This window comes from Primulina huaijiensis, chromosome 16 (assembly GCF_012295235.1).
Source record: "Primulina huaijiensis isolate GDHJ02 chromosome 16, ASM1229523v2, whole genome shotgun sequence".
Taxonomy (NCBI): domain Eukaryota; kingdom Viridiplantae; phylum Streptophyta; class Magnoliopsida; order Lamiales; family Gesneriaceae; genus Primulina; species Primulina huaijiensis.
Genome location: NC_133321.1, coordinates 11,323,440 through 11,339,453, shown reverse-complemented (window position 1 = coordinate 11,339,453; position 16,014 = coordinate 11,323,440). Strand labels below are relative to the sequence as shown.

The 16,014-nt window shown below is 34.3% G+C and overlaps 1 long non-coding RNA gene across 1 annotated transcript; it reads right to left on the bottom strand.

Annotated features, from left to right (window-relative positions):
- Window positions 1–14,051: 14,051 nt before the first annotated feature.
- LOC140962069 (uncharacterized) lies at window positions 14,052–15,002 on the bottom strand. The gene is made up of 2 exons (XR_012172449.1): window positions 14,804–15,002; window positions 14,052–14,395 (listed from the first exon to the last, which is right to left on the bottom strand). It is a non-coding gene; the product is annotated as an uncharacterized lncRNA (long non-coding RNA).
- Window positions 15,003–16,014: the final 1,012 nt, after the last annotated feature.

The window sequence follows — 16,014 nt, the reverse complement described above, 5'->3', positions numbered from 1 at the left end:
AACGACATTTGAAAAGGTAATTTCAATAATTTCTTATATTTTAAATTTATTATTTATGTTGTATTAATGTAATTATAATTTTTATCGGTTGCATTAGACTATTTTATATAATTTTGTTATATATTTTTTTAATATTAATATTGTTTTATATTTGTCACAGGCATGGATACTGTCAGAGCCTTACTTTACGAAGGTGGCTATGTCATTATTGCAGATGGTAGGGTTGGATATAGTATCCCCGCGACCAGGCCCATTAAAATCCCTCGCTCTACTACATTTTCTCAATTGTTGAATCATGTGCATCGCAAGCTGGAGATCGACCCATCAAAATTCTGCATCAAATTGTCAACAAAATATTGTTATAACTCGTTGTCTCGTTACANGAGCATGTCTATATCACATATGATGATAGTCTACAATTTATGTTGGAGTTGCCGACACTGGATTGCATGTACTTGTATGTTGATTCATCGCCAGTGTTACAGAGCGTAAGTGATTACGATTTTGATGCAGTCCTGCCAGTAATAACGCAAGGTTTGGGAACAATAGGTGTTAATGAAGCGGGACCTTCTATGTATAACGTCGATGAACAGTCAGCTCAGACCTCTTCTGGGATCGACACTGGTCCTTGGGATCATCATATCACGACTCACACTGAAGAAGACTATGCATGGGGGATGAACAGAACACGAGAATTGGATTTTACTTCAGGGGGTTGGGATCATTATATCACGGTTCCATAAGGAGGTGATTTTGCATGGGGTTCTAGTAGAACAGGTCAATTGGATTTAAATTCATGGGTTCCTGAAGAAAATACCACAAATGTCAGACATTTCGATAGTTTTGCTCAGGCGGCAAATATTCCCTCCCCAATTACAGAACACATGGATGAGCAAGATGATTTATTTGGGGACAGTTCGCATCAGGTCATGAATAGCGATGATGATTTTTATGCTACATCAAGTGACGGAGAAGATGATCATCATGTTGAGAATGCAAATGAAGGGTCATCGCCGCGTGTGTTAATGCCTGGAGCAACGATGACAGAGAACATTCCTTTTGCACCAGAGCAACATCTACGTGAAATTCCCCAATTTTTCAATGAAGTCTACGACGAACAAATTCCAGATACATTTGGTATTTCTTCTTCTTCTCGAACAAACTTTTACAATCCTGAAAGACTAGAGCTCGGTGTAAAAATGGTTTTTAAGAGCAAAGGTGATTTAATAGCTTCATTCAAGGATTTTTCTGTTCGGGTTTTGAGACGTGAATATATCGTTGCCCAAAGTTCTCCGACAATTTGGAAGGTGAAATGCAAGAACTGGTCCGAATATGGCAACTGTGGGTGGGGACTTCGAGCATCGTTAAAAAAAAGTTTAGGCTACTTCATGATCACAAAATATGGTGATGATCACACATGCATGTCTACCCAAGTCGGTATAGATCACCACAACCTTGATGTAAACATGATAGCCAGCACACTTCTGGGAATTGTGATTTGTGATCCTGCATACGAGATTAAATACGTGCGAGAAAGTATTAAAGGAAAATATGGGTATGATATATCGTATGCTAAGGCATGGCAGAGTTTAAAACGCGCGGTGGAGGTAATCTAAGGCACATGGGAAAGCTCTGTAACTTTGCTTCCTAAATATATGAGAGCTTTGTCGAAATACAATCCAGGAACTATTGTAGAATGGAAGCATCTTCGACCGTATGACCATCCACATAAAACTTTGAACTTTGTGTTTTGGGCCTTCAGACCATGTGTAGATGGTTTTCGACATTGTCGCAACATAATCAGCGTAGACGGTACACATATGTACACCAAATATAAGCACAAACTACTCATTGCAGTAACTTTGGATGCCAATAACCAGGTATTGCCGCTAGCATTTGCGCTTGTTGATGAAGAGAATTATGATTCCTGGCATTGGTTCCTCAGTAATGTTGCACGACATGTTACCAGAGGGTGTAATGGTGTGTGCCTTATATCTGATAGACATGCGGGTATAACAAGTGCAGTGCAAGATCTCCCTGACTTCATACCTCCTCGTGGTGTTCATCGTTTTTTTTTGAGGCATGTATGCTCTAATTTCAACAGTAAGTTCAAAAACATTCACTTGAAAGACTTATGTTGCGAAGCAGGGATACAAAACCAAGTAGCAAAATTTAATGCGACAATGGAGGCAATTAGAACAAATAATGCAGCAGCTTACATCTATTTGTCAAACATTCCAAAAGAAAAATGTTCATTGGCTCATGATGGGAGNTGGAAAAGTTCCAAGCAAGACACCGTTGCGGATTCCACCACTGAATNGTGTATTAATGGTGTATTGAAAGGGGTTCGACGTCTTCCAATAACTGCAATAGTGGAGCTGACATTATAAAGATGCGTGCACTATTTCATTCAACGGCGAGCGCNAACACTGGTGCCGTTGCGCAAGCAAAGGAACCAAGGTCTCATCAGCGATCCAAACATGTACTGAGGAAATTCCACATCATCCGGGAGATTGTGGGAAGGGGAGACATATCAGTCCAAAGAGTCCCCTCTGCAGATAACGTTGCCGATCCCNATCACGTACAAGCAGTCAACATTTCAACGCGTGAATGCACATGTGGTAAATTCACAATATTTGGAATTTCTTGTTCACATGTTATATGTGTAGCAAAATGGTTTGGTTTGAATCCCGCACAACTTGTACAACCATGGTTCACACTGAGCGAATACGTTNGTAAAGAACAATCTTTATTTTAATATAATTCATTATTTCATGGTTTGTTATTTCTTTATCTGTATACCCATGATTTTGNCAATTACAACACAATAGTGTTCGCCGACAAAGGAGGCAGGCTGGTAAAGATCGCAGGACACACATAAGAAACGAGATGTATCAGCCATCAACGAGAGAGAGACAACGTGGGAGGTAAAAGATCTACAATAACGTATTGTACCTTATATTTAAACCATAACATTTTAAAATTGTGTATTCATTGCAGGTAGGTAAAGGCGAGAAGATCGAATTATGGGGTCAAATACATATGTTTGTGACGTAGATTTTACAACACAGTATTGTATTGCTATGACGATTCGGTGTGTTAATGTTTGTGACATAGATTTTAAAAGTTTATATTGTATTGTTATGACAATTCAGTGTTGTATTGTTATGAAAATGTTTTTAATATGTAGTTTGTTGACTGATTTGACTAAATTTAGCAAATATAACTTTGTCCGTACAAAGTCAATAATACACAAATTGTATACGAATGTCGAAAATATATGTTGCAGCAACAACTTGTAATTAAAATACAAAATTTGAAAAACATACAACAATACGATGTAAGTAATTGTGCATATGTAAATAAATATTTAATGTCGATGGTAACGATGCTCCCTAGTGCCACACGTTGGTCTTCTGATTACTCTACGTCCACGATCTAACATCTGTTCGTCATCTCCATGTGTACTTGTTTGGGCTGCAGATGTACTGGTATCGGCAATGTTCCCACCAACCTCGTACCCTTCTGTATTAGAATATTGTTCAAATGGTATGGCCGACGTGTTAACTATAGGCCGACTTTCATTCATACCCGGTCGAAAGTCACTTTGTAACAATTGCGTAAACTACCAGCAAATGGAGTGTAGTAACCAGCGTCATACGATGGAAAGGTTGAAACCACTGGCGGAGTAGTGTATGCCATATTCGAAGATGATGGTCCGGGTTTAAACTCATTTCCTCTCCACATCGGTGGATATTGTACATGAGCTGGGCGTGTCTGTAAGATAGATGCATTTGTTATGTAACATATATTTAATACAATAAATTAAATTCACGCACATATGTAGATAAATTGAACATGTCTTACGTTAAATTGTCGGTAGTTCGCATCAACAGGATGGTAGCCTATGATGTTCGAAGGTACCACTGGCGGCGAGAGCACTATTTGTGAAATGCGATGATACCAACCAACATAGTCTAATGTGATGGCGGGTGTACCAGGTATGACACAATCCCCACCAATCACAAAATTATATCTGTCATTCCACATTTCTACAAAATCTTTGTGCNTCAATCAAATTCTTAATGATTTAGTATGATGGATTCTGTAGTTTATGGATTTTTTTTTCCAACAATTACAACCCAATTAATAAGTATTTGACTATGGACTTGAAAATACCTTGTTTTGCCAATAATGATGTTGGCCGACATGGCTTTGGCTGGAGAAACAAGACGCTACACATCCGCTACAAGAAGGTTCTTTGATTCAAGAAGCTCTTGCTTCTCTTGCCATTCTCTAGCTATTTTATCCTTTAGGTTAAGAAGCTCAAAAATACAATGAGTGAATTTTTGGGAAAACAATGTTTAAATAAGGCCGATCGAACATGATATACGGCTTATGATTTTCGAAAAATACAAAACTTGATAGAACATAACAAAAACATATCTTTCATGCAGAATATTAGTTCAGAAACATGTAGCATTGACATTCCTCTAATTCCTCCACGGATACTGATATCAGTCCCTGTATGTTACTCTTCTAAGTATGAGCTTAGAACATCGGTTCACCCACCAAATAAAAAGGTTTAAAAATTCAAAATAAAAATTTTCCTTCATATCAACGTCATAACAACAGTTATCATCCCACCACATCAGAGTTAGAACATAATTCATAAATTTTTCTTCCATTTAGATTTCGAATCATAATAGCGCTAAAAGTCATACTTTTCATTCNAGAAGTGTAAAAATACCTGCAATATCTGAACAGGGCCACACAAATCGACCTTTAATCTCATTGATGTGTCGCACAACTCTCTATAAAGATATGCCAACACAGCAGAACCCCAGCTAAACGTATTCACTAATTCTATGTCCTCAAGAAACTGCAGATACATAAGTTTCACAGCAGCACCTTCCGAGTCCGGAAACATACATCCACCAATGATCATTAATGCAACACAACGGGAATATTGTGCCACGTCCTCTTCAGTCCTTTGATCATTAATCATATTATTTAGGCAATGGTCTAGCAAAGCGGTTAGATAAAGATGTGCACCTTTAATCTGAGAAGCTGTGGGCGTAAAACCCAACCAAGTAGCGCACCGTTGTTGTAAGGTATGTTTGTTGTACGCGGTATCTACACCAGTGATGGGAATGCCATCAATATTCAACCCCCAAATAAGGGCAACATCCTGCAGGGTGATAGTTGCCTCGCCTACGGTAAGGTGAAATGTGTGTGTCTCACGACGCCATCTCTCAACGATGGCCGTAAGCAAATGATTATCATAATATTTAATAGGACCACACTGAATGACACCATAGAAGCCCATGCGTGCAAGACATAGGCGGACACGGAAGTGAATCCTAGCATTAAGCAATCTCCAAAGATATTTGTCAGACCGGCGTGGCGAAATTATTGCATCCATGTTTTCGGCGTTGATATTATTTGATATGTGTCTACCCCGCAAATACAACACATTCTCCGTATTTTCAGCCATCTTGCAAACAAAAAATCATTGATTAACAAATATTATATTTTATACCAACAAAATTTAACTACATATTTTATATTAAACGTAATTTATTTGCGACTTTCACATCGAAAAAATAAAATGTATACGTTGATTACAATTTAGTAAAAAAAACTAATTACTGTAAATTAAATAATTTATTTTAAAAATCAATAATATTTCATAAAAAGTAACAAGTTACAAAATAGTTATTTTTTNTTTTTTTTTTTTTTTTTTTTAATTTTAAAAAATATCATCTTTAATTATGTCAATAATTTTTAAAATAATTTAAAAAATTCTTATTTAATAAATATATAAATAATAATTATTTTTAGTTTAACTGTTTGATAAATAATCTATTTTTATATATTTATTATCTAAAGCAAAAAAATTTATGAGAATCAGATTTATGATATAGAAATTAGTTAATATAAGAACATTACATGAACTTCACATAAATATGATAATTACATAAAATTTATGTATATATATTTCTATGAACAAGTATAAAAAATCATCGACACAATATAAAATAAAATAATAAATATCAAATTTTTAATAGTTTTTTTTAAAGTGTTACAGAGCTCCTGCTCCTAATTAGATCATGTACGTTTATTATCTTTTTCATTAAATCCTTGACGCTCGACGTGAAGTTGAATCTTAAAAAGGACATTAACTTTATTAACATGATTTTATAGCCAATTCCAGTCTTTGTTTTGTTGGATTCTTGTCATTTGTTGGATTCCAGCCTTACTCGACTAATCTTGAGTTAGGAGGATATTCTCCTTTAATTTGTTCGTTTCTCAAGTAAAAGCAAGATGCTGCTATAGGCTATATACACTATTAGCTGACTCTCATTCAGTTTTCATCCTCGTTGATTTGAAATTGTGATCCTCACATTATCATCCAAATGTTTTACTGTTACGTTATGTCATGTTTGACGGCACAAATTCCTACGTTTATATTTTAAAAAGATGTGTGAAAGACTATTTCTACCAACTTTTTCATCACCTAAATTTAGTGCAAAGGTAGTCCAGGTCTGCTGCTTTATGTATCTTATTGTGAAGAATTTATATTAACATTACCCCTTTGAATTGTTGCCTTTGGAGGGGTTGACATTGGCATCAAAGTTTTCAATATTTCGTCACATATGACAAAGCTTAATTAAATCCTTTCATATACGACTTGTTCTATTATTTTACTTGAAACTAACTATTTAATTACCACTATCAAACTAATATTAGATATAATTGACATATATAATTTAAGTATTTCATTAAACAAAATTAACTCATGGAGTATATCATAATCTGATGCACACAACAATTTAATTATTTATTTTGCTGTGTTAAGACTCAAGGTCCATGCAGGCATGCGGCCCCGTCGCCACCATATCCACGGTGGCTCCGCCATATATCAGCCGGCTTTCTGTTCATACAGCTAAGTATCTTCTTCAAAAACATCAACCTAGTCCTAGAGAACCTAAGTCCCTTGCTTGCTCCCAATTGCAGTGCGGAGTTAAGTCTTCTGCCTCTCAGTAGAATTCAAAGCTACTCATGGATTTATGTACGACGAGTTGCCACTCGACAGAACACACTTTCTGGACAAAACAAAGTAATACTTTTGTCTTTGGACATAAAAATTAATTTCTGGTTCACTTGAAATTTTTTTTGATCAAGAAATCAATGCGAAATACAATGGAATCCATATAAACATTTGGTCAAATTTGAGAGTATTAACCAACTTAGAAATCAACTTCCAACTTTCATGAATATACATAAAAGTCATTAAATATTCACCACACAACATTATCATACACAAATATACATGTAAATCCATACGTAGTCTGTTTATCTTGAACATTTAACATGGTAACCAACAGCAAGTACCTATGTTTATATTCCGAATTTTTATCGAAAATCATTTATTACAACACCTCTATACTTTTTGGCTGCCTGGTTGCAATCAAGAGTCCTCTGAGTCGCCGATAAATTTCTCAGATTGGGATATGGTGATGATTTTTTAACCCGATGGCCTTCATCCATGACGGGTTTCGATCTTTGTCTTTCGAATTCATCAGCAAATTCCCGGGCAACCCTTTCGAGATCTTCCTTGCGCGCCATGTTCTTTAAAGTGAACCAAGTGTTTGTTATTTGCTTGCTGTTGTGTGTGCTGATGAGTATGTTGCAAATGCTTAGTAGAAGCCTCTTTATATAGAACTTGTGGAAGCCTTTTGTCATTTCACCATTTGCTTTTGTGACTTCAAATTATTATATCATTATTTTTTTGTTATAGGAATTATATTTATCCAAATGTTTCTTTTTCGGTAACAAAAGACAAATTTCTAATGAGAATATAAATTATTTCTCTCCATCTCTTGTTACCCTTTTAATAATTGAATGTAACTCTAGATAAAAATATCAAAATGTAATTTTGGTTTCTATATATTTACCTATCGATGATTTTAGTAATTTATTTTGTCAAATTTCAGTCTTACTTTTGTATATTTGAATTTTCGACAATTTCAGTCATGTTTCAGGACGCACCAAACAGAAAAAAAGATTAAAATTACAAAATAAAAAACAAATATCTCTGACCAAGATTTTAATTTGAAAACATTGATGATCAAAATTGGACAAAAATTAAATTTATAAGACTGAAAAATTGCAGAAGTATCGACAACCATAATTTTAAGGAAGATTTGCCTAGGGGTGTCAATTCGGATGGGTTGGGTGGATCGGGTCGGGTTGAGCAATAGTACTATTCAAAAATTGCCCAACCCGAAAACTACAAACCCGAACCCAAACCCGAATCAACCCGATTTTGAATTTTTTTAAAAAAATAAAATTAATAAAAAAATATTTTAATTTAAACACGTAATAACAAAATCTCCGTCATATATATGATTTAAATTTGAAAGTTTAATTATAGAAAAAAAAAGTATATTTACTAAATCAAATAAACAATTGTTTATGTCAAGTCTCGAGACCGGGGTTAGTCGACACGGCGTTGTTCAATAATCATATAAACGTCAAACAACAAGCCTCATAGTTTAGTATAAACCAAAACCAGTCTATTTCATAATTAACTCAAAATAATCTTGTCTTACAGCGATAAATTCCAAAACGAAATAAAATGTGCGGAAGCGTTGTGCAATTGAATCGAAACTTAGAAAGAACATAAGCAATAAATCTTCATATCTCGAAACTTCATCACCAATCCCGAAGCATCTCTTATTCATCTTCGTCTACTTGATCTTCGTTCTTATCTGGGAGAGACGTAAGGGGCGAGCGTTTTGGAAAACACTCAGCAAGTGGGGGCCGATCGATTATCACAAATACATATAAGTATAATTTAAAACCCATACTGCAAAGTGATTTTCAAAACGTAGTATATTATATCAAAGTGATTTTCAAAACGTAGTATATTATATCAGATCAGAATCGAAATCGAAATGCGAAACAGAGGTTGCCGGACAATTCAGAACAGAACGAATCAGAACAAACGAAAGCACTCTTATTCATCTCATTTTCCTTGGTCAAATTGTCCCCCATATATTAGTCCTCTAAAGGATGAGGCCAGAACACATTTTTATATCCACTGATATGGGCCAGATAGAACACAGTTTTATACCTATTGATGGGGGCCATAATATAGTTTTATACCCACTGATGGGGGCCATGTAGAACTTACAATCGGCGTTCGATTTTCCACTCGAATCATAACAGTGCACCACAGAATCAGATGTATCAAACAACACTTATCGGAATTTCGAATGAATTCAGCGGAATCAAATAACAGCGAAAATCGAAGGAACATATCATACATCGATCGAGATTTTATGAAATATATAATAGCATTTTCGGAAATGATTTGACAAACATACAAGCATGTCGTGAAATACTTATACAAAGTTTTTTTTATAAAGAAATACATAGCAAAAGCTCACTTACCTGGAAGATTGTTCCAAAAATCTTGAAATGAACAAGTTGGAACTGCAAACTGAAAAACCAGTCACCTTGCAAAAATGTTTGCGCCTAATTGAATCGTTGGATCGATCTGAATTTTGGATATGTTGTTCAAAACACGTGTAGGTGTATTCTAAATGGTGGATATCGGATTTGAATGTGACAAACAATGAGCAAAACTTTCTGAAATTGTGCAGAAATTTTGATACTCGAAAATTGCAAGTTTTGGAGAGAACTTTTGATGTTATTTTGGTGTGATTTCACTCATTCCCTTTCCATTATTTATAGGCACCAATGTGACTTTAGGCCTTCCCCCTCCATGCCAAAGGTTGCATGGTTTATGGCATTAATCACCAATGTGACTTTAGGTTTTCCCCCTCCATGCCAAAGGTTGCATGTAATTTATTGTCCTCCATCACATAATTCATCTTCAATGCAAAACTAAAATCAACTTGGTACTTTGTCTCTTATTAAAGTAAAATTTTGGGCCTTCACAGTTTAAAAAATAAAAAATATTCAAAATAAATATTAAGTTATATTAAATTTATGATAGAAATATAGAATAAATATTTTTTCAGACATATAATATGTAAAAATGTAGGCAATATTTATTAATTATATTTTTTTAAAAAAAATTTAAAATTTTCAGGTCAACTCTGGTCAAACCGGGTTGACCCNTTTACTATTATTACTTATTCATTTAGGTTTTCAATAAGTCGGGTAATCTCTTTTGAGAAAAGTATAATTTATTTTTTTTTATAACATTTAATTATTCATTTAGGATGAAGAAGAATCTAATATATTCTCCATTTTAACAAAAAATAAAGGAGAGTGATTTGGTTCGGCGGGATAAAATTCCTGGAGAATTTTGGACCATCAAAGCAGAAGATTACATAGACTTTTGACTGATGACACTTGACCAGCAGGAGACATTCAAATTGTTCTATTGAGAGAAAGCTGCAATTTGGACATGAAATCATTTTGATCTTCTTCTTGTTCTTAACAAAAAGACAAATACCCATGTCCTATGTATCTCGGACATTTTTCAAGATCCTAAGATCGATTTTAGACTCATTCGGAAGAAAACTACGATGCTATAAAACGGTATCCGTCACACAAAATTAACCGAACAAAATAAATAATTGGATTGTCGTGTATGTTACATCAGAAGTAAATACTCCCGATACAATTTGATAAATTGATATGCATGAGCCTCACATGAAATTTGCGTCAGTCCATGCATCTAATAGCTCTCATTCCACCAAGTGGGTGTGACACTCGGTGGGGGATATATTTTTCTATTTTACGCAGTGTGTTAAAATTGAAACTTGGACTTAACTCAACCCCAAAAGCTAGCTCAAGAGGGGAGGATTGTCCAAGCTCATATATACAACTCCCAGGTATTTTATCTAACCGATGTGGGACAACTAACACAGCCCCCTCACGCCCAGGAATGAACATCTGGACCGTGAAGTTTACAAATGACCCAATGGGCAGAACGGGTGGTCCAACACATAACGGTGGAACCTGGCTCTGATACCATATTAAAATTGAAACTTGGACCTAACTCAACCCCAATAGCTAGCTCAAAAGGAGAGGATTGTCCAAGCCCATATATACAACTCCCANTTTTTTTTATAACATTTAATTATTCATTTAGGATGAAGAAGAATCTAATATATTCTCCATTTTAACAAAAAATAAAGGAGAGTGATTTGGTTCGGCGGGATAAAATTCCTGGAGAATTTTGGACCATCAAAGCAGAAGATTACATAGACTTTTGACTGATGACACTTGACCAGCAGGAGACATTCAAATTGTTCTATTGAGAGAAAGCTGCAATTTGGACATGAAATCATTTTGATCTTCTTCTTGTTCTTAACAAAAAGACAAATACCCATGTCCTATGTATCTCGGACATTTCTCAAGATCCTAAGATCGATTTTAGACTCATTCAGAAGAAAACTACGATGCTATAAAACGGTATCCATCACACAAAATTAACGGAGCAAAATAAATAATTGGATTGTCGTGTATGTTACATCAGAAGTAATACTCCCTATACAGTATGAGACATTGATATGCATGAGCCTCACATGAAATTCGCGTCAGTCCATGCGTCTAATAGCTCTCATTCCACCAAGTGGGTGTAACACTCGGTGGGAGATATATTTTTCTATTTTACGCGGTGTGTTAAAATTGAAACTTGGACCTAACTCAACTCCAAAAGCTAGCTCAAGAGGGGGGATTGTCCAAGCCCATATATACAACTTCCAAGTATTTTATCCAACCGATGTGGGACAACTAACACACCCCCCTCACGCCCAGGAATGAACATCTGGAGCGTGAAGTTTACAAATGACCCAACTATGGACAGACCGGGTGATAAAACACATAACGGTGGAACCTAGCTCTGATACCATGTTAAAATTGAAACTTGGACCTAACTCAACCCCAATAGCTAGCTCAAAAAGGGAGGATTGTCCAAGCCCATATATACAACTCCCAAGTATTTTATCCAACCGATGTGGGACAACTAACACATTGTAGAATTAGCAAATAAAAAGGATCAAAAAATATATATAGACTCACTTAATCTAAGATGCTTAATAAAGTTTCAGTTGGTGTTTGAAAATGGTCTGCTCTTGCTACAAGAATGCTGCTCGAAAATGGACGCTACCAGCTTGAAAATAAGGCTGATATTGCTTAGAATTTTGCATAACAATGATTCCGAATTTCGCGTGCTATTTATAGAATAAAATATGAATATAAGTATCTCATTTACTGTTATAACTTCGATTAATACCTCATTTACAATATTTAAAATGGCTGACGACTGTTGGGATGGTTTGCTGAAACTTGGCTGCTAAAATAGTCCGATGTAATTGAGTAGTCTGCTTTAACTGAGGATTCTTTAACCTTGCTCAAATTAGGGTTTTCACATGAAGCTCATGTCATGTACTTATACTTATTGATTTCTATATCATGCACTAACATATAAATCGGATTTTTATAAATATTCGTTTTAAACAATAAATATATAAAAATAAATTATCTAATTATATAATCAAACTAATTATAATTATTTATATACTTATCAAATAATTAAATTAATTATTTGAATTATTTTAAAATTTTCGACATAATTAAAAAGAAAAATAGCCAATAGCACTAAAAGAAATATTATTTTTCGCAGCGTGCAATGAGCACCGCGGAATGCTGATCTGCATAGCGTGATACGAGCTGTAAAATTATAAGCTGTTGAAAGTGAGGCACTAAGAACAATAAAAAATTCAGATGAAAAAGAACTTTAACAGATTTTTCAATCACTCTTCAGATGAATTACTACCCGACACTCTCGTAGAATGGAATTTAAGAAAGTTACTCATTCATCCTACTTAGTCGACTGCTCAAGGAACTAAAAGAACAAAAATAACAATTTTACCGAACAAGTTTAAAGTGAAATAATAAGTCTGGTCTATTGAAATAAATATAATTAATCTCTAATTAGGTACATATATAGAACTAGCTAGTTCATAAGTGCATACTAATTTGACTACGATAATATAATGCTTTAGTGAAAATTTAATGTATCAGTTCCTCAATAGTATAACATAACATAAATTAAGAAACGTAAAAAATCACATTATTGTGACAAAAATAATTTGAGTGAGAATTAAAGATCAGACTATCTATAATTTTCCTAAGACCATCATAATCTTTCAAAATTACAGTCTTACGAACAGGACTATGAGCATGCTTGGATGCATCAAAACCCAAACTAGAAGTCAATTTCAAGTATCCAAAGAACTTATAACTAATAATTAATAAAGCAGTCAAAAGAATACATGAATAAATAAACCGAGCAAGAAATTGAGTGGATCAACTTTTGAAATTAATGTATTCTATAGCTAGGAAAAGCATTTCATCTTAAGTCAAAAAGTTAAATAATCTCATCAAGTAAAAATCCTTAAAATTCAAAACGAAGATGGGGATCTTCGTGATCCAATCCTAGATCAGAGGAACGCGAGAAAATGCATGTGGTCTGGAACAAATAATTCTATACCAAAGTCTAAATGAAGAAAAAGATAGCCGAATTCTTGAAAATAAATCGGGAACCTGAGAAAAATGCACCAACAAAGCTGAAAAAATCGCACAATGAAGAAGTGAACAAAGTAACGAAAACCAGCCACAGATTTTTGTGATTAAAATGTAAAATTCTGAACTTGAAATAGTTTCATAGTTTCTTCATTGAAATCTCAGGATTGCTCCGCCGCAGAGAAAAGAAAGGATACGAGTTAACATCATTTTCAGTTTTAGTACCAAGAGACCATAGTGAAGTCATCACTTATTTATTTTTCAATACACATGATGTGAAGCCATGTTACATTTAGAATATAAAACTATACTTTTCTTATTCTCATTATGTCTAAGATATTTGTATGTGTCTAAGATTTACTAGAGTAAAATGTACTTGATCAAATGCAGTTCGTGTACAGAACCTACTTAGACATCTCATGTTTCTACAAACTATTCAAAGCACTAAAGAGATTTAATTTTCAACCACTCAGCAATTATAAACTAATTATTTCAAAGCACTTGAATGCTGAAACTTATCATATTACAGGAATATTCATAAATTATAATCAACAAAAGTTCTGTTACCTGTGGTGCTTGAACCAAATATTTGAAGAAACAAAAATTAGCTATTACATAGAAGCTTCAAGAATTGTTCCAATGGTCCAAAAAGCTGAGAACACTACCAGTACCATCCAAGCACCTCTCTTTGGAGGAGGAATAAATTCTAAAAACTAAGATGAAAGAACTGGATCACCTCCTAAGCCAATGCCGACTAAATCACAGAGAATGACCAGAAAAGTAAGATTTGGGGAAAATGCCCTTACAAAACCAGCTGCACCTGTAATGACAGCAGCGACAAGGAATCATTTCCTAAAAACCCAAAGAAGTAAATTATTCGAAATCAGATGAATTGGCTACAAATAGTAAATTCCAAATAATTTTTATAAAAGACAAAAATACTTAATCCAATAAAAGAAAAATAAACTAACATGAAATTCAAAAATAAAACAGAAAATAAAAAGGTCAATGTCATCGACTCAATTGAAGAGGAAATTGTGAAACATAAATATTTTTTATTGGAAACTTAATTTACACGATATGTTTCCACATAAGAAAACAAGCAAGGTTAAATTTAACACATTACATATTTCATTCTCGACCTGAACTAAATCCATCGTTTTTTCACCAAAAATAACCCACAAATTTTCCCACGATTTTGAGAATAAGTATTCTTGGAAAAGCTTACCGAATGGGGAAACAAGGAGATTGATGACGAGAAGGAAAACCTATGGAGAGCGAACGATGGCTAACGAGCTCAGGGAGAAGGTCCGACAGAGTGCAGCATGGTGCGTGGAGGGAGATGAATTCGCACGAGGCAGGTCCCCCAAATTTTAGGTCTTAAGCGGGAATTGAAATTGAGTGGATCAGAGAAAAACAAGAGCTTTTTTGAGGTTTTATTGCAATAATAAATTATATAAATTCTGCAAGGCAAACTAGCATATATTGTTATATATATGAGATAAAGAAATAGTAGTGCACATATTAATGAACACTGTAAAATCAATATTCGCGACGTGTTTTTAATGCACGTCGTCATTTATATAAAGTCATTAATAGCGCACGTGTAAGCGCGTGTCGTTAAAAATAATATTTGCAATGTTGTTTTAATGCATGTCGTCTTTATTGTAATGTGCAACAATATTGACAGCGTATATATAAACGTACGTCGTAAAAAGTAATACATGTGACATGCTTTTAATGCATGTTGTTGATTCCATGCGGGGAAAATCATATTTCTTGTAGGTGTGCTAACTCTAACCACCCAAGGATGTCACCTGATTAGGGATGGTCATGGGTACAGATTTAACATGTAAGAAAAACAAGTTGAATGTTGAGCATCTCACACATGAACAATCACTTCCATCAAAATGTATTGAAATTAAAATGAATGAGGTCTAACAACTCCTCACGTGATTCACTCATTACACTCATAAGTGTTTGTGATATTTATCAAAGAAACTCTCGTATCAAACACTGAAGATTTTTACAATAAGTTTGCAAATACGTCACATCTTTCCACCAAATGAATGGATTAAAATGCACAATCAAAAGTGATGCACAAGGGTTGTAGAGTAGCTTAAAGTAAGGTAGGATAAAAGAAAGGTAACAATAGGTTTTTGGAATTGAAAAAATCATATAAAACTTTCCACAAAAAACGCATCTAGACAAAATCAAAAGTGTACTTCAATCTCATCATAACATCAAAGAATGATGGTTTGCATATTTCTTCTATTTTTGTCATCATTCTCTTCTTTCTCACCATTTTTTTCTTGTTTTTTGTACTAAAGATAGAGAAGACGATTACAAAACTTAGATCTTGAGTAACAAAATATCATAAATTTTCAGTATTTGATCAAAGTGATGCTACAAATGAAAATTTTATATGATTCTTCAATC